We start from the raw sequence: 13,460 nt of genomic DNA on the forward strand, positions 1-13,460 counted from the left end.
CGGTGTGTAAGTGTAGCCCAGGGACCTGAGACCTGCATAGAGCACTGGACGACCCCCCCATCCCTGATCCCCCCCTCCACCCCTCCCGGTACCCTCCCTAACCCCAACTTCATAATCCTCAGCCATCTCCCCCAACCCCAACCCCCATCCTCTCCCCCCTACCCCAACTTGAGAACCCCAAATGCAAACCAAAGTCTCAGACCTGTCAGAACAGAGTTCAGGTCCGTAGTGTGTCATCATGTAGGGAAGCGTGGCAGTGGCCATCCCTCTGGTCCGTGTTCAGGGGCAACCAACGTGGACCCCCGCCCTTCACCCCCCCAGCCCGTGGATGAGTGATATGCTATGAGTGACCCCCCATGGGGTGTAGAACTCAATCGGAGGATGATGTCTCTTTGGCCACCTCCGCTACGGCCGTTGCTCTCTCCTGCTTTATGATGTGTGCCTCGGGTTTCAAGCGGTGTATCGGAGACCGTCTACGACCCACTGTCTGCTAGCCTCCTTCAGGGGGCCTCTGCGACAGTCTCACCGGCAGTGCATCCTCCTCTAGTTCAATCCCCTGCAAAGCACAAGTGTCTTTGAGAGAACTCATCTGTTGTAGTTTCCCATTCCACTTAAATATCAAACGGAACGGGTGTCCCCAGGAATATGGCACCTCCTGTTGTCGCAGAAAATTTGTCGCCACTTTGAATGTCTTCCTTTTTTGCAGCGTGATGGCTGAGAGATCTTGATACAGGGCGACAGGGTGACCCCCAAAATTAAGTGAAATGTGGGGAGCCCCACTCTATGTGCCCTATCAATTCGAATGATAAAGTCAGTAGGCTCCCCCAAGATGTTCCGGAAGAGGTCCTGTAGGTAGCCAGTTATGTCGGACCCTTCTGCTTTCAAAGGGACTCCCCGGACCCGTATGTTGTTGCGTCGGGACCTGTTTTCCAGGTCCTCTGTGTGGGCCTGAAGGTCTAGCTGCTAATCCGTGAGTCTCAGAACCTCCTGCTGGAGCTGTTCGATCTCGTCGCTCCTCGCCTGGTCAGCCTCCTCAATGGCGACCACCTGTTCCCCAAGTCCCTCCACATCTCTCCTGAGCTCCCTGACCTCTCTGGCTACGTCTTGCTTCAGGGACTTGAAGTCTTCTCGAAGTGAGTTGAACAGGGTCTCCAAGAAGGACTTGGTGATGGGCGCGTTGTCCCCAGGGGGTGCAGGTGGTGTCCTCATGGTTTCGGGGGAGGGCGGTTCTTTGCTAGGCTTGGGTTGGGTTTTTGCCAATAGCTCCGGGAGCGTCTGAGTCCCTTTTTAGGTCTCGCCTGTCGATGCGCATGCGCATCGAGCAAGCGAGACTATAGGGGCTCATCCAGACTTTATCTAACTTGCAAGGAATCGTGGCGATTCCTTGCAGTGCCCGTGACTTTTAAGCTCAATGCGCATGTGCATTGAGCTTAAAAGCGCGTGCACAGCCGCCCGCATTCCTCCGACACCTTTGAAGTGAAGCTTAGCTTCACTTCAAAGGCCCGGCTTGTTCACACCCACATGCCGCTCTGCCCCGCTCCGCCCCCTCCCCTGAGTCATCCTGCCTGCCCCTTCCCGCCGTGTCGCATTTCTCCTCCCCCCTCCCCTCTCTTCCCTCCGTCTTGTTCTTCTTGCTCACTTGTCACTCTTTGCCCCTTACTTCTATCCCTTCCTTTCTATTCCCTCTCTGAACCTCCTTCTATGCCCATCTCCTGTTCCTTTCTTTTCTCCAACATTTGCCACGTCTGCTTTCCTCGTCTCCCCACACGTTTGCCTCCCTTTACCTCTGTTTCCTTAGCTCCTCGTTTCTCCCGCCTACTCTCACATCTTTCTCTTTTCTTTCTACCCTCTCGCCCCCACTTCTCTTCGTGCTCATCTGTTCTCCACACATTTCTCTCACTTAATTCTTCCTGCCTCAACTCTCCGCCTCCCGCCCCCTCCCCCTAGTTTTTTATTTTTTAATTAATTTCCTGCTGAAAGCCTGACGAGCGGTACATTTCCCGTCCCTTGAGCCGTCAGACCTCGATGTGCCGCCAATCATCTACTTAGCATCTGCATCGTTAGAAGTCATCCTGGCCACTTGCAAGCACCCTGGCAGCCTGCTCTGGCGTGGGGGAGGGGCGCCTGCTCTCATAGGAAAGCTGGCAAACAACCCAAGTGTAACTAGCGATAGCAGGAGCCAATTAAGATCAAAGCTGATATATGCAGCAATAAGCCTTCATCCCTTTAATATTCAACATTCTTTTTCACTTTGACACAGATCAAGAGGTGTTAATGCATATTCTTTCAAATGAGTCGAGCAGTGCTTTAAAGTGACAAAACTGTTATTTGTTCTTTCACAATCAATTAGTATCATGGTTCAGCCTACTCTGAATTGCTCTACAGCTGGGGTGAAACATGCATCCTTGTCGCTGCAGTGCCACAGTCTATTCGAGGCTATGTTCTGCTGCAGAATAGCTCGAAGGGGCCTATAAACAATAGACCGAGCACACCCTTGGAGGAGCACGCGGGGGTGCAGACATTTTGTTCAGTTCATAAACGATCTGACAGATGCTTGCAGGTATGCAGTCATTTTTAGCAGGAGTAAAACAATTAAAAATGTGCTTCGGGGTTTGAGGCGCTCCCATTTGCATCTGACAAAATGCATTTCTCCAAGCAGACAAAATGTCCTAATGTTAACACGTTCCGAACTGTGAATTCATTATTGAACAAGCAGGCTCTGAGCAGCAGATGCGAATGTAACGCTAGCCAATTCGAAGTAACAACACATCTTGTGACGATGGTGTGTTCGTGTGGAAAAGCACCCACGAGAACTCGTTATCCCTGCTATATAAAGAGGTCAGTTAGCAGTGATTGACTCTTTTCCAGGGTACTGGGTACTCGGCTATGTCACTGTATTCTTTTCTGTTGCACCTCTGTTGCAGTGGTGGACTGGGAGGAAACAGCAGCCCAGGAAATGTGTTTTTATCAGACCTATTGCATACCCAGAGAATGTAGGGAACGAGTCTGCCATCTACAGGCACCCTCACAACCCTCTCACCCTCACTCACTCTCACAACCCTCTCACCCTCACTCACTCTCACCCCCTCACTCACCTCACTCACTCTCACCCCTCACTCACCCCCTCACCTTCACTCACCCCCTCACTCACCCCCTCACCCCCTCACTCACCCCCTCACCCCCTCACCCCCTCACTCACCCCCTCACCCTCACTCACCCTCTCACCCACCCTCTCACCCACCCTCTCACCCACCCCCTCACACGCCCTCACCCCCTCACACCGCCACCCCCCCACTCAGAATGCACACCCCCTCACCCTCACACGCCCTCACCCACTCACACCGCCACACTCCCTTAGAATGCACACCCCCTCACCCACCGCCTCACTCCCCCTCACCCCCCTCACCCTCTCCCTCACACCGCCACACCCCCTCAGAGCCCTCACTCTCACTCACCCTCACTCACTCACCCCTCACCCTCACTCACTCACCCTCACTCACCCTCACTCACCCTCACAACCCTCTCACCCTCACTCACTCTCACAACCCTCTCACCCTCACTCACTCTCACACCCTCACTCACCTGACTCACTCTCACCCCCTCACTCACCCCCTCACCCTCACTCACCCCCTCACTCACCCCCTCCCTCACCCCCTCACTCACCCCCTCACCCTCACCCACCCTCTCACCCACCCTCTCACCCTCACACACACCCACCCTCTCACCCTTACACACACCCTCACACGCCCTCACCCCCTCACACCGCCACACACCCTCAGAATGCACACCCCCTCACCCTCACACGCCCTCACCCCCTCACACCGCCACACACCCTCAGAATGCACACCCCCTCACCCTCACACACCCCCTCCCTCCCCCTCACCCTCACACTCCTCACCCTCTCCCTCACACCGCCACACCCCCTCACACCCCCTCACTCTCACACCCCCTCGCTCTCACACCCCCTCACTCTCACTCCCCCTCACTCTCACTCCCCCTCACTCTCACTCCCCCTCACTCTCACTCCCCCTCACCCTCACTCCCCCTCACCCTCACCCCCCTCACCCACACACCCCCTCACCCTCACACCCCTCACCCTCACACCCCCTCACCCTCACACACCCTCCCCCTCCCACCCCCTCACCCACACACCCCCTCACCCACACACCTCCTCACCCACACACCCCCTCACCCACACACCCCCTCACCCTCACACCCCCTCACCCACACACCCCCTCACTCACACCCCCTCACCCTCACACCCTCACACCCCCTCACCCTCACACCCCCACACCCCCTCAGACCCCCTCACCCTCACACCCCCTCACCCTCACACCCCCTCACACACCCTCACACACCCTCACACACCCTCACACACCCTCACACACCCTCACCCTCCCTCACCCCTGCACGCCTCTCACCCCTGCACGCCTCTCACCCCTGCACGCCTCTCACCCCTGCACGCCTCACACTGCTGCACGCCTCACACTGCTGCACGCCTCACACTGCTGCATGCCTCACACTGCTGCACGCCTCACACTGCTGCACCCCGCACACTGCTGCACGCCGCACAACACCACCATATCACTCTGGGACGGCGCCACATCACTCTGGGACGGCACATCCACCGCCACCACCACATCCACCGCCACATCCACCACATCCACCACCACTACATCCACCACCCCATCCACCACCACCACCCCATCCACCACCACCACCGCATCCACCACCACCACCACATCCACCATCAACACATCCACCGCATCCACCACCACATCCACCATCACCACCACATCCACCACCACATCCACCACCACATCCACCACCACCTCCACATCCACCATGACATCCACCGCCACATTCACCACCGCATCCACCACTGCATCCACCACCACATCCACCACCACCACATCCACCGCATCCACCACCACATCAACCACACCCACCACCACATCCACCACCATATCCACCACATCCACCACCACATCCACCGCATCCACCACCACCACATCCACCACATCCTCCACCTCCGCATCCACCACCACATCCACCACCACATCCACCACCACATCCACCACCAACACATCCACCACATCCACCACCACATCCCACCACATCCACCGCATCCACATCCACCACCACATCCACCACCACATCCACCACCACATCCACCACCACATCCACCACCACATCCACCACCACCACATCCACCGAATCCACCACCACATCCACCACCACATCCACCATCACCTCCACATTCAATCGCTGACACACACAGCACGTTCCCATCTAATTGTGTGTATACAGTACAACATATTATATCCTATGTCTTCATTAACAATATAGTGTATCTGTACTGAATATATATCCAGCATTTCAGACTGCATTTCAGAGCTTTTAAAAATGTTTATGGCTTTTTTTTTTTGAAATTCTTTAGCATTGGCTACAGGAAACAAAAATGCTAAAGATTTACAAAAAAAACCCATAAACAATTCTAAAAGCACTAACTCTAATGCTGCGAGACCTATTGCATTTTCAATGCTTGTTTCCCCTGAGGCCCGCCATTTCCTGTTAATTCGCTGGGCCTAATCTCTACGCCATCCGCTGGGAGTGTCAGGACGGATTATCTAGGCCCAGGGAGCACCAGCGCGTCTGTAGTCTGCGGTGTCGTGGGCCGTTGACTCCGCCGCCCCGACTTCCAGGTCCCCGGTGGGGAGCGCTAATTCCTGAATGATCTGCACCGCGTTTCCCGTCCTCCAGGCAGGGTGTAGCAGCTGCTGTGCAGGGGTGCTGTGTAGAGGCCTGTCGGGGAAGCCGATACTCAGGGTGCGCCCCGGTGTGGTCGTGGCAGGTCCAAGGGTCACGCCTCAAGGGGCGATCGCAGCTTCCTAAGCCCACAACCGGTGTGGTCCCCTAGACAGGCTCTCAATTTCTCTGGGAGTGGGTCCTGGCAGACGGCGATCCCAGCGCAAACAGTCAGGTGCACGGCCCCTCCCCCACTCCGGCAGGCGCGGCGAGGCCCAACGCCGGGGGCTCGATTATGCCCCCCGAGCTGCGCGCCCCTAACGCTCTCCTCACCTCTGTCACCGCTGTCTCCCAGGCCGCTTCTCGTGCTCTGTCCGGAGGCGCCTGGCGCCCTGTGGCTCCGGTCTGTTGGGGGAGACGAGTCTCGGGGTCTCCACTGGCTCGGCACCTCCGGGCAGCTCCGCCGCGCGCCGCCAACTACTCCGCTCTTCCCACGACGTCAGAGTCGGCACCCTCCGGCCCCTCTCTCTTGCCGCCCCCGCTCCGCCATGGCAGGGCGAAGCAATGCTCCCCGGCGTTCCGGGCTCCTACTCGGGGTGCAAATCGGGAGGGCAGGGACGCAGGTCTCTGCTGGGTACTTCCACAGGCCCGAAGCCGGGGCCTCGAGTTTAGTAACTCCCGGCTGGTAGCGCCTCACACCGCCGGGAGTATGGTGAAAACAACGTCGTGTGCCCAGCACCGCTTCTGCATCCGGCGCACAGCTCGAAAAGGTGGCGGCGCAGGTCCGGGCGGCCACAGGAGGATCTAGGCTGCAGTCGAAGGCCGGTCGGAGTCAGCCGCTACTTCATGTTGGCCGCCATGTTCTCGGTCGCGGCCCCGGGGCTACTCTCCGCAGACCCAGCGCGGGACTTCTCCGCTCCAGTCACCACTCTTCGGGGCGACTGTGGAGCGAATACTCGGGGACCAAGGTATCTGGTGCTCGGGGGGTCAAAAATGCAGTGTAAAGGGCTTTACGAGGGATCGGGCAGGGAGCCACTGGAGTCTGCGTCCGATCAGGCCGCCATCTTGGCCACGCACCCCCAGGGTTTCGTTTTTTGGGGTTTGGGGCCTTCTATTTTTTCTTGGGAAAATGGTGCTTGCTCCAACCACCCTAGCAGGGAAGATGGAGAGGTGAAGGAGGACAGGTATTCTTGGAACCTGGGAAGATTTGTCCCAAGAAGGATGGACTCAGGGAGAAAGGGCATCACTCCCACCCTTCGTAACTGGGGGTTCCCCGTCTATCTCCAGCAGGACATGAGCTAGGGGATACATCTTCTCCCCGTGTACACATGTGACTTGTATGTAATCCCTTCACAGGATCTGGGACTCCTGGACAAGTTCCCTACTGACTACGGTATGGGCTACCACAGATTTCTCGTTTACGTGTATGTTCTTTTTATAGAGTTGCCGGCCTTGCCCAGCTAGCAATAAACGGCCACGGGTGTATCCCACCTCCATGGGCTCCTGGGGAGGGTTGCAAGCAGGACACTGTCGGGCTATGTGCCCCCATTCAGCACAGTGGAAACACTGTGGCCCTTGTAAGGCTGGTATTCCTTGGGTGGGTTGGGGTGTGGTTCTCACGGGGTTTGGGACCCTGCCTTCCGGGAACTGTGATAGGCACATGCCAAGTCCACAGCTAGGGTGACAGTCAGGTGAGGGTGCTGTTTAACCCATGTGTTAAGGGGGGGGGGAGCGTCACGTTATTGCTCTAGATAGACTTTTTCTGCGACATCCTCTATAGTAGGGGAGGCAGGATGTAGCCATCGGTTCCCTAGATCGTGTATCCAGAAGTACAGGGCTCTGGTGTTGTCCCCAGCTGACCATTTTTCCTTGCAACCCGACTGCAATAGTATTCCTGGTCACAGCCAGTCTCTCCAGGATGGCTCTTTTTACGTCGCTGCATGGAGTGGTTCCCTCTGGGTTAGCAGCTTGAAAGGTGTCTTGTAGTTCTCCGGACAACAAGGGGGCGTGGTACTGCCCCCACCTCTCCTGGGGCCAGGCCGCTGTGGTGGCAACTTACTCAAAATTAACGAAAAAGAAGTCAGGGCATCCCCCTCCTGTAATTTTCGTAGGACTGTGCCTGGCACATTGGGGTGCACCAGCGCACTAGATATGGTGTCTGTCAGACACAGGATGGCTGTGTCCTGCACTTGTTGGTTTGTTGCCATGAGGGATGCTTGGTCCTTCAGGGCCCAGTGCAAGGCTGTAAAATTATGAATAATTGTCCATTCGTTGTTGATTATCTTCATGTGAATTTATTAAAGATAGGGTCACAGGAATTTAAATATACATAAATAAGAAACTTAAGTATATAAGTAAGGAACCCCACCAGGAGCAGTCTGTATCTCGCTCAGCCCTTAGATCAACTGACTCTAAGCTCATTAACATTCTAATTCATAACATTCTAACAGACACATAAGTAGGCTGAGCATTACATTACATTATCTCTCTTTTTATAATGATAAAAGGAGAAACTGAGATGAGAAGATAAAATAGTGAATGGAGGGAACAATGAAGAAGACTGGAAAATTAATTAAGAGGGACTGAAGGCACTAAAGACAACTCAATGAGAAGATAAGGTAGTGAATATTTTTATAATGATAAAAGGAGAAACTGAGATGAAAAGATAAAATAGTGAATGGAGGAAACAATGAAGAAGACTGGAAAATTAATTAAGAGGGACTGAAGGCACTAAAGACAATTCAATCACTCATCTCTCTTTTTCCAAAAACAAACAACCAAAGTACTCCCACAATACGAACAGGAAGCGACTCAGGTACAAAGATCATGAAAGCTGGCCGGGCTAACATGAAATAATACAAGAGTACAATCTGAAAAGAAAACATGACACCGTATAAACACCACATAAGTAGAAGTGGGGACACACCATGAAACAATATACACACAAAATGTTAAACACATTAAATAGATGAGTACACACCACATATGTAGATGTGACACCATAAAACAGTATGAAAATTTAGGTGGGGACACACCACTCAGATGAGGACACACCACATAAGTAGATGTGGGGACACACCATGATGTGGGGAACACACCATAAAGAATGTATGTTAAACATATTAAATAGGTGGGGACACATCACACATAAGTAGCATAAAAACAGTACAACATGTGCATAAATTGTAATACATGAAATGTACCTGAGGAGCTTAAAAGCTTGTACCAGTGGAGCTTAAAAGCTTGGTGTGGTTAAGAATATAAAGATAATGTATTTGCATTTCTAAATGACCACACCTAATACATTTCATCAACTTAAAGAAAAGTGTACAGTCAAATACATTTGTATTTCAAACAACCTGAGGAGCTTAAAAGCTTGTACCTGTGGAGCTTAAAAGCTTGGTGAGGTTAATAGTACACAGACGAATGCATTTGCATTTCTAAAGAACTACATGTAATAAATACTATCAATTTAAAGAACAGTGCATAGTCGAATGCATTTGTATTTCAAAGAACTTGAGGAGCTTAAAAGCTTGTACCAGTGGAGCTTAAAAGCTTGGTGTAGTTAATAGTAGACTGACGAATGCATTTGCATTTCAAATAATCAATTTAAAGAACAGTGCATAGTCGAATGTTTTTGTATTTCAAAGAACTTGAGGAGATAAAAAGCTTGTACCAGTGGAGCTTAAAAGCTTGGTGTGGTTAAGAGTATAAAGATAATGCATTTGCATTTCTAAATGACCACACCTAATACATTTCATCAATTTAAAGAAAACTTGGTGTAGTTAACAGTGCAGTGACGAATGCATTTGTATTTCGAAAGGACCACACGTAATAAACCACCGAAAATTTAAAGAACAGTGCTTAGACGAATGCATTTGCATTGGTGTGGTTAAAAGTGCATTTGCACGGGAGATTAACTATGACTGTAAAATCATTTCATTTTATATATGCCTACAAATCAAGAAAGGTTTACAGTAAAATACTTATTCTGAAATCATCGTAAAATTTAAGTCATTAAGTACTTATGAATAAAGTAACTGTAAATATAATGTAAGTGTAGAGCAGGTAAAGGTAATAGCATCTGCATAATCGAGGTAACACTTAACGGAACTTTCGACGTCTGCATTATCAAACTCCATTTCGCATAAGCATATAAATTCATCATTGAAGTGCAATGATGGAAAATAACCATTAGGTGGCAGTGTTGTGATAAATAAAAGTACTGATAAACAGCAGATCGTCGTGATGAGTTTCCAGAGAAATTGAATTCAGTACCTGTGGAAGATCTGTGCTCTAATTTTCCTTTCGAAAAACAATGGATAGAAAGTACGTCAGTAATTTGTGGAATACAAGTCTGGAGACACGGTGATAGCGGGCCTATCGCTGCGATGAAAATGCAGAAATGCGATAGACAATTTTATTTTAAAAAAAAGCGTGCCTATCGCTGTATTGAGGAAGTTGAAATGACATAGAGATGAAAACATGAAGACTGTAAATGAGGTGATAAATCTAAAATGGCCGCACGTCGACGTAAGAGATGCTGGGTGGCTCTCGGTGTTAGTGTGCTTCAAAAAGTTCCAGAGGTGATAGAAAGGCTGACTCACGTCATAGAGTAGGATGACGAGATCAGCTAGGCACGGGAGACAGGTGAGGTTGTAAGTTCTCAGTGCGTGCGCTCGTTGTGAAGCTCAAGTGTAGTTTGAATTTGCATAGCGGTTAAACTGTCATTTAGTATGGATAAACATGAGAAAGATATTAATTAAAAATAAACTGTCAGCGCTCACCGGATCTTATAGGGAATGAAAGTCCGGTGCTCCAAGAAAATCTGTTGCCTCGGAAGAGGTGTCAGCACACACGAAAGGACACTCTGGCAGTTGCCTTTGAGAGGAGAGTGGGCTCACCTGAGAAGTGGTTCCCTCTGAAACTGTCATGTCAAATAGACATTACATTTGCTGATTTTGACAATCTCCTTTCCCGCTATACAGATTTCCTTTCAGTTGGTAATGAGAGTCCCACATGGGTTTTCCTACCTTTATCAGATCAAGCATGCAATCTGCTTCGTAGTATGAGTCACTGGTATAAAGGTACTGTGGGTAGAAGCTGAATTGCTGAATAAACGCAATGTGAGCAGGTTATGTGCTTGAGAAATAAAGCTGGTTACTCACATGCCTTTTATGTGAAGAATACGTCAGGGTGGCAGTCAGGCAATTTTAATAGCAGCTGAGGCAGCAGGATATGTTGATAATGGCACTTTAGATGTTGAGGGCGACTGGTGGCAGGTCACTGGTGGGGTTCTCGGTGCCAGTAAGCTTGAGCTGCTTGGAAGGTTTCCTTTTCCGTTTAATTCCTTATCTTTTACTTTTTAAAGATAGATTCTTTCCATTCCGTTTCGTTTTTAAAAGTCTCTTGTAATTGACACGGAGGTCCGTTTAAAAACGTCGCCAGATGTAAAGTTATGAATAATTGTCCATTCGTTGTTGATTATCTTCATGTAAATTTATTAAAGATAGGGTCACAGGAATTTAAATATACATAAATAAGAAACTTAAGTATATAAGTAAGGAACCCCACCAGGAGCAGTCTGTATCTCGCTCAGCCCTTAGATCAACTGACTCTAAGCTCATTAACATTCTAATTCATAACATTCTAACAGACACATAAGTAGGCTGAGCATTACATTACAAAGGCTTCATGTTCCTGCTGTGCCATTTTGGTCTGTTCCTCCAAGACGAGCTGAAGGTGGCGTTAGCCTTCTGCCAGTTGAGATATTATGGACTCCATGGCGAGGGTTTTGTTGTGATAGGCTAGACACACAATGAATCCCACTTCTGACACCACTGTGAGCAATAGACCACGCCAGGAGCTCGTCGTCCCTCCCACTCAAATAACTCACGGGACTACCTTCAGGGATGAGGGTAATAGGGTACTTTTATTTCGTGAGTCCTTGACTCAGTTCCAACCCAGTACTCTCTGGGTGTCTCTTTTATATTGTTCCAGGGGAGGTCAGGCTTTAAGGTATACTTAAACAAAAGGGAAAACAAAGTCCCTGGAACGTGGGGCAGGCGGGATCCTATGTTGGCCTTGTTGGGCTGGTTCTGGTTCTGGCCGTCTAGGAGTAGGGCTCCGTTCGTCTCCTCGTTGGGGAACTGGCAAAGGGGAAAGGAAAAACAAAAAAAAAGAGTCAGGCCTCCCTCCTAGCTTTGCACATAAGGAAAGAGTGCTACCTTCACCCGTTCCTTTCCTTGAGGTGCCTATGTGTGAGAAGGGTTAAGGTGCTTTACAGTGCTGTGCCCTGTATTCCCACCCACCAACTCCGAATTAAAACGGACCCGGCACTTGCCTGAACCCACGGCTCTCCAGGGCCGCGGGGAGGAGAGTCACAGCCTCCGTTTCCCTTGTAGGAGTACCGGACTCGAGGGCGTTGCTCCTGGAGCAGACAACTTCACTGCCTCCTCGTGTCGGGTCGGGTTCCTGGGTGGTGATGTCTCCACGGTCTCGCCGAACTGGATACAGGGATTGCCCTCGCCATCTTCCTGGTCCACGTCCTTGGTGTTTCCTCGCGCTCCTTTCTCCTTGGTTCCGGTCTCCATTTTAAAGATGGCTTTTCCAGCCCCGCACCCGGGGTTTGCAGCTACGGGGACGGAGTTTCCGGTTTGGCTGTCTGGACCACCTATCCCACTTCCTGTCTGGACCTCATTGTCCACCATGATGGGGTGGTTGAGGTGTTCCGGGGAAGAGGGGAAACCACCACACCCCACTAAAGATATTACGGCCATTACAACTGTGAAGTTACTCCTTAAAGAGTACTTTCCTAGTTTTGGCTTGCTCCGAATTATCTGGAGTGACAACAGAAGTCATTTGTAATGGGAAAGTGATTAAATTCATTTGTGAAGGGTTTCACATTAAGCAGAAATTTCATGCTGCTAATCACCCTCAGTCAGCTGGCCTTGTTGAGAAATACTATGATACTCTCAAACTGAAATTGGCAAAAATTCAAGAGCAACAGGGTTAAAATGGCCAGATGCTCTACCGTTAGATCTTTTGTCAACAAGAACCACAGCCAATTCTAGGCCAGGATATCACCCTATGAAGTCGTGTTCGGAAGCCCGGCAAATATGTGGGGAATCACTCGTCCTCGTAAATGTTCTGATATTGAATATCCTGTGTTGCTTGATTATCTAGGCCAGTTAACAGAAAGTTTATGTTTTATTCACCAACAGGTGCGAGAGTCCTCACCTTCTATACCAGAGGGGCCCGAGCACGACATTCAGCCTGGAGATTTTATTCTCATCCGGAACTTTCAACGGAAGAAAAGTTTGGAGCCACGCTGGAAGGGTCCTGAGCAGTTTCTGTTGGTGACACGGATGGCTGTAAAGGTTGCTAGTCGAAAGAACTGGGTCCACTCCACTCACTGCTGGAGGATTCCTTTGCCATTGTCATACGACCAGTGGATGAAGGAAGGCGCTGGCTACACAGAGTGCGAGAAGGTGCCCAGATTTGTTCCTTTCAGTGATGCCCGCTGACCTGGAAGCAGACCAATAAGGAGAAAGATGACGTTTTGAATGAGGCTGTTCCCCCAGAAATTCAAGCTATTCAGGAGTCTTTGCCTGGGGCTACCAGGTACAATTTGCGCCCTCGGCTGAGGGATACTGAGTCTAAGGAGAAGAAAGATTAGGGATAGACTGCACAATATATGTAGTAATGAGTTC

General features: G+C 50.7%; 2 protein-coding genes across 8 annotated transcripts in view; one reads left to right on the forward strand and one right to left on the reverse strand.

The window, feature by feature from the left end:
• The window catches only part of PARP10 (poly(ADP-ribose) polymerase family member 10), an 803,115-nt gene extending 791,747 nt beyond the window's left edge, over nt 1–11,368 (reverse strand). For 4 of the 6 annotated variants that reach the window (XM_078686419.1, XM_078686420.1, XM_078686421.1 and 1 more), the window contains exon 1: nt 10,027–11,368. The gene's annotated coding sequence lies outside the window, so the exon portion shown is untranslated. The remainder of the gene's footprint in view (nt 1–10,026) is intronic. The other 2 variants (XM_078686418.1, XM_078686416.1) reach the window with 2 other exon arrangements.
• A 1,872-nt stretch (nt 11,369–13,240) lies between these two features.
• The window catches only part of GRINA (glutamate ionotropic receptor NMDA type subunit associated protein 1), a 226,766-nt gene continuing 226,546 nt past the window's right edge, over nt 13,241–13,460 (forward strand). The window contains exon 1 of one of the 2 annotated variants that reach the window (XM_078686431.1): nt 13,241–13,371. The gene's annotated coding sequence lies outside the window, so the exon portion shown is untranslated. The remainder of the gene's footprint in view (nt 13,372–13,460) is intronic. The other variant, XM_078686429.1, reaches the window with a different exon arrangement.

This window comes from Lissotriton helveticus, chromosome 4_1, assembly GCF_964261635.1.
Source record: "Lissotriton helveticus chromosome 4_1, aLisHel1.1, whole genome shotgun sequence".
NCBI classification, from domain to species: domain Eukaryota; kingdom Metazoa; phylum Chordata; class Amphibia; order Caudata; family Salamandridae; genus Lissotriton; species Lissotriton helveticus.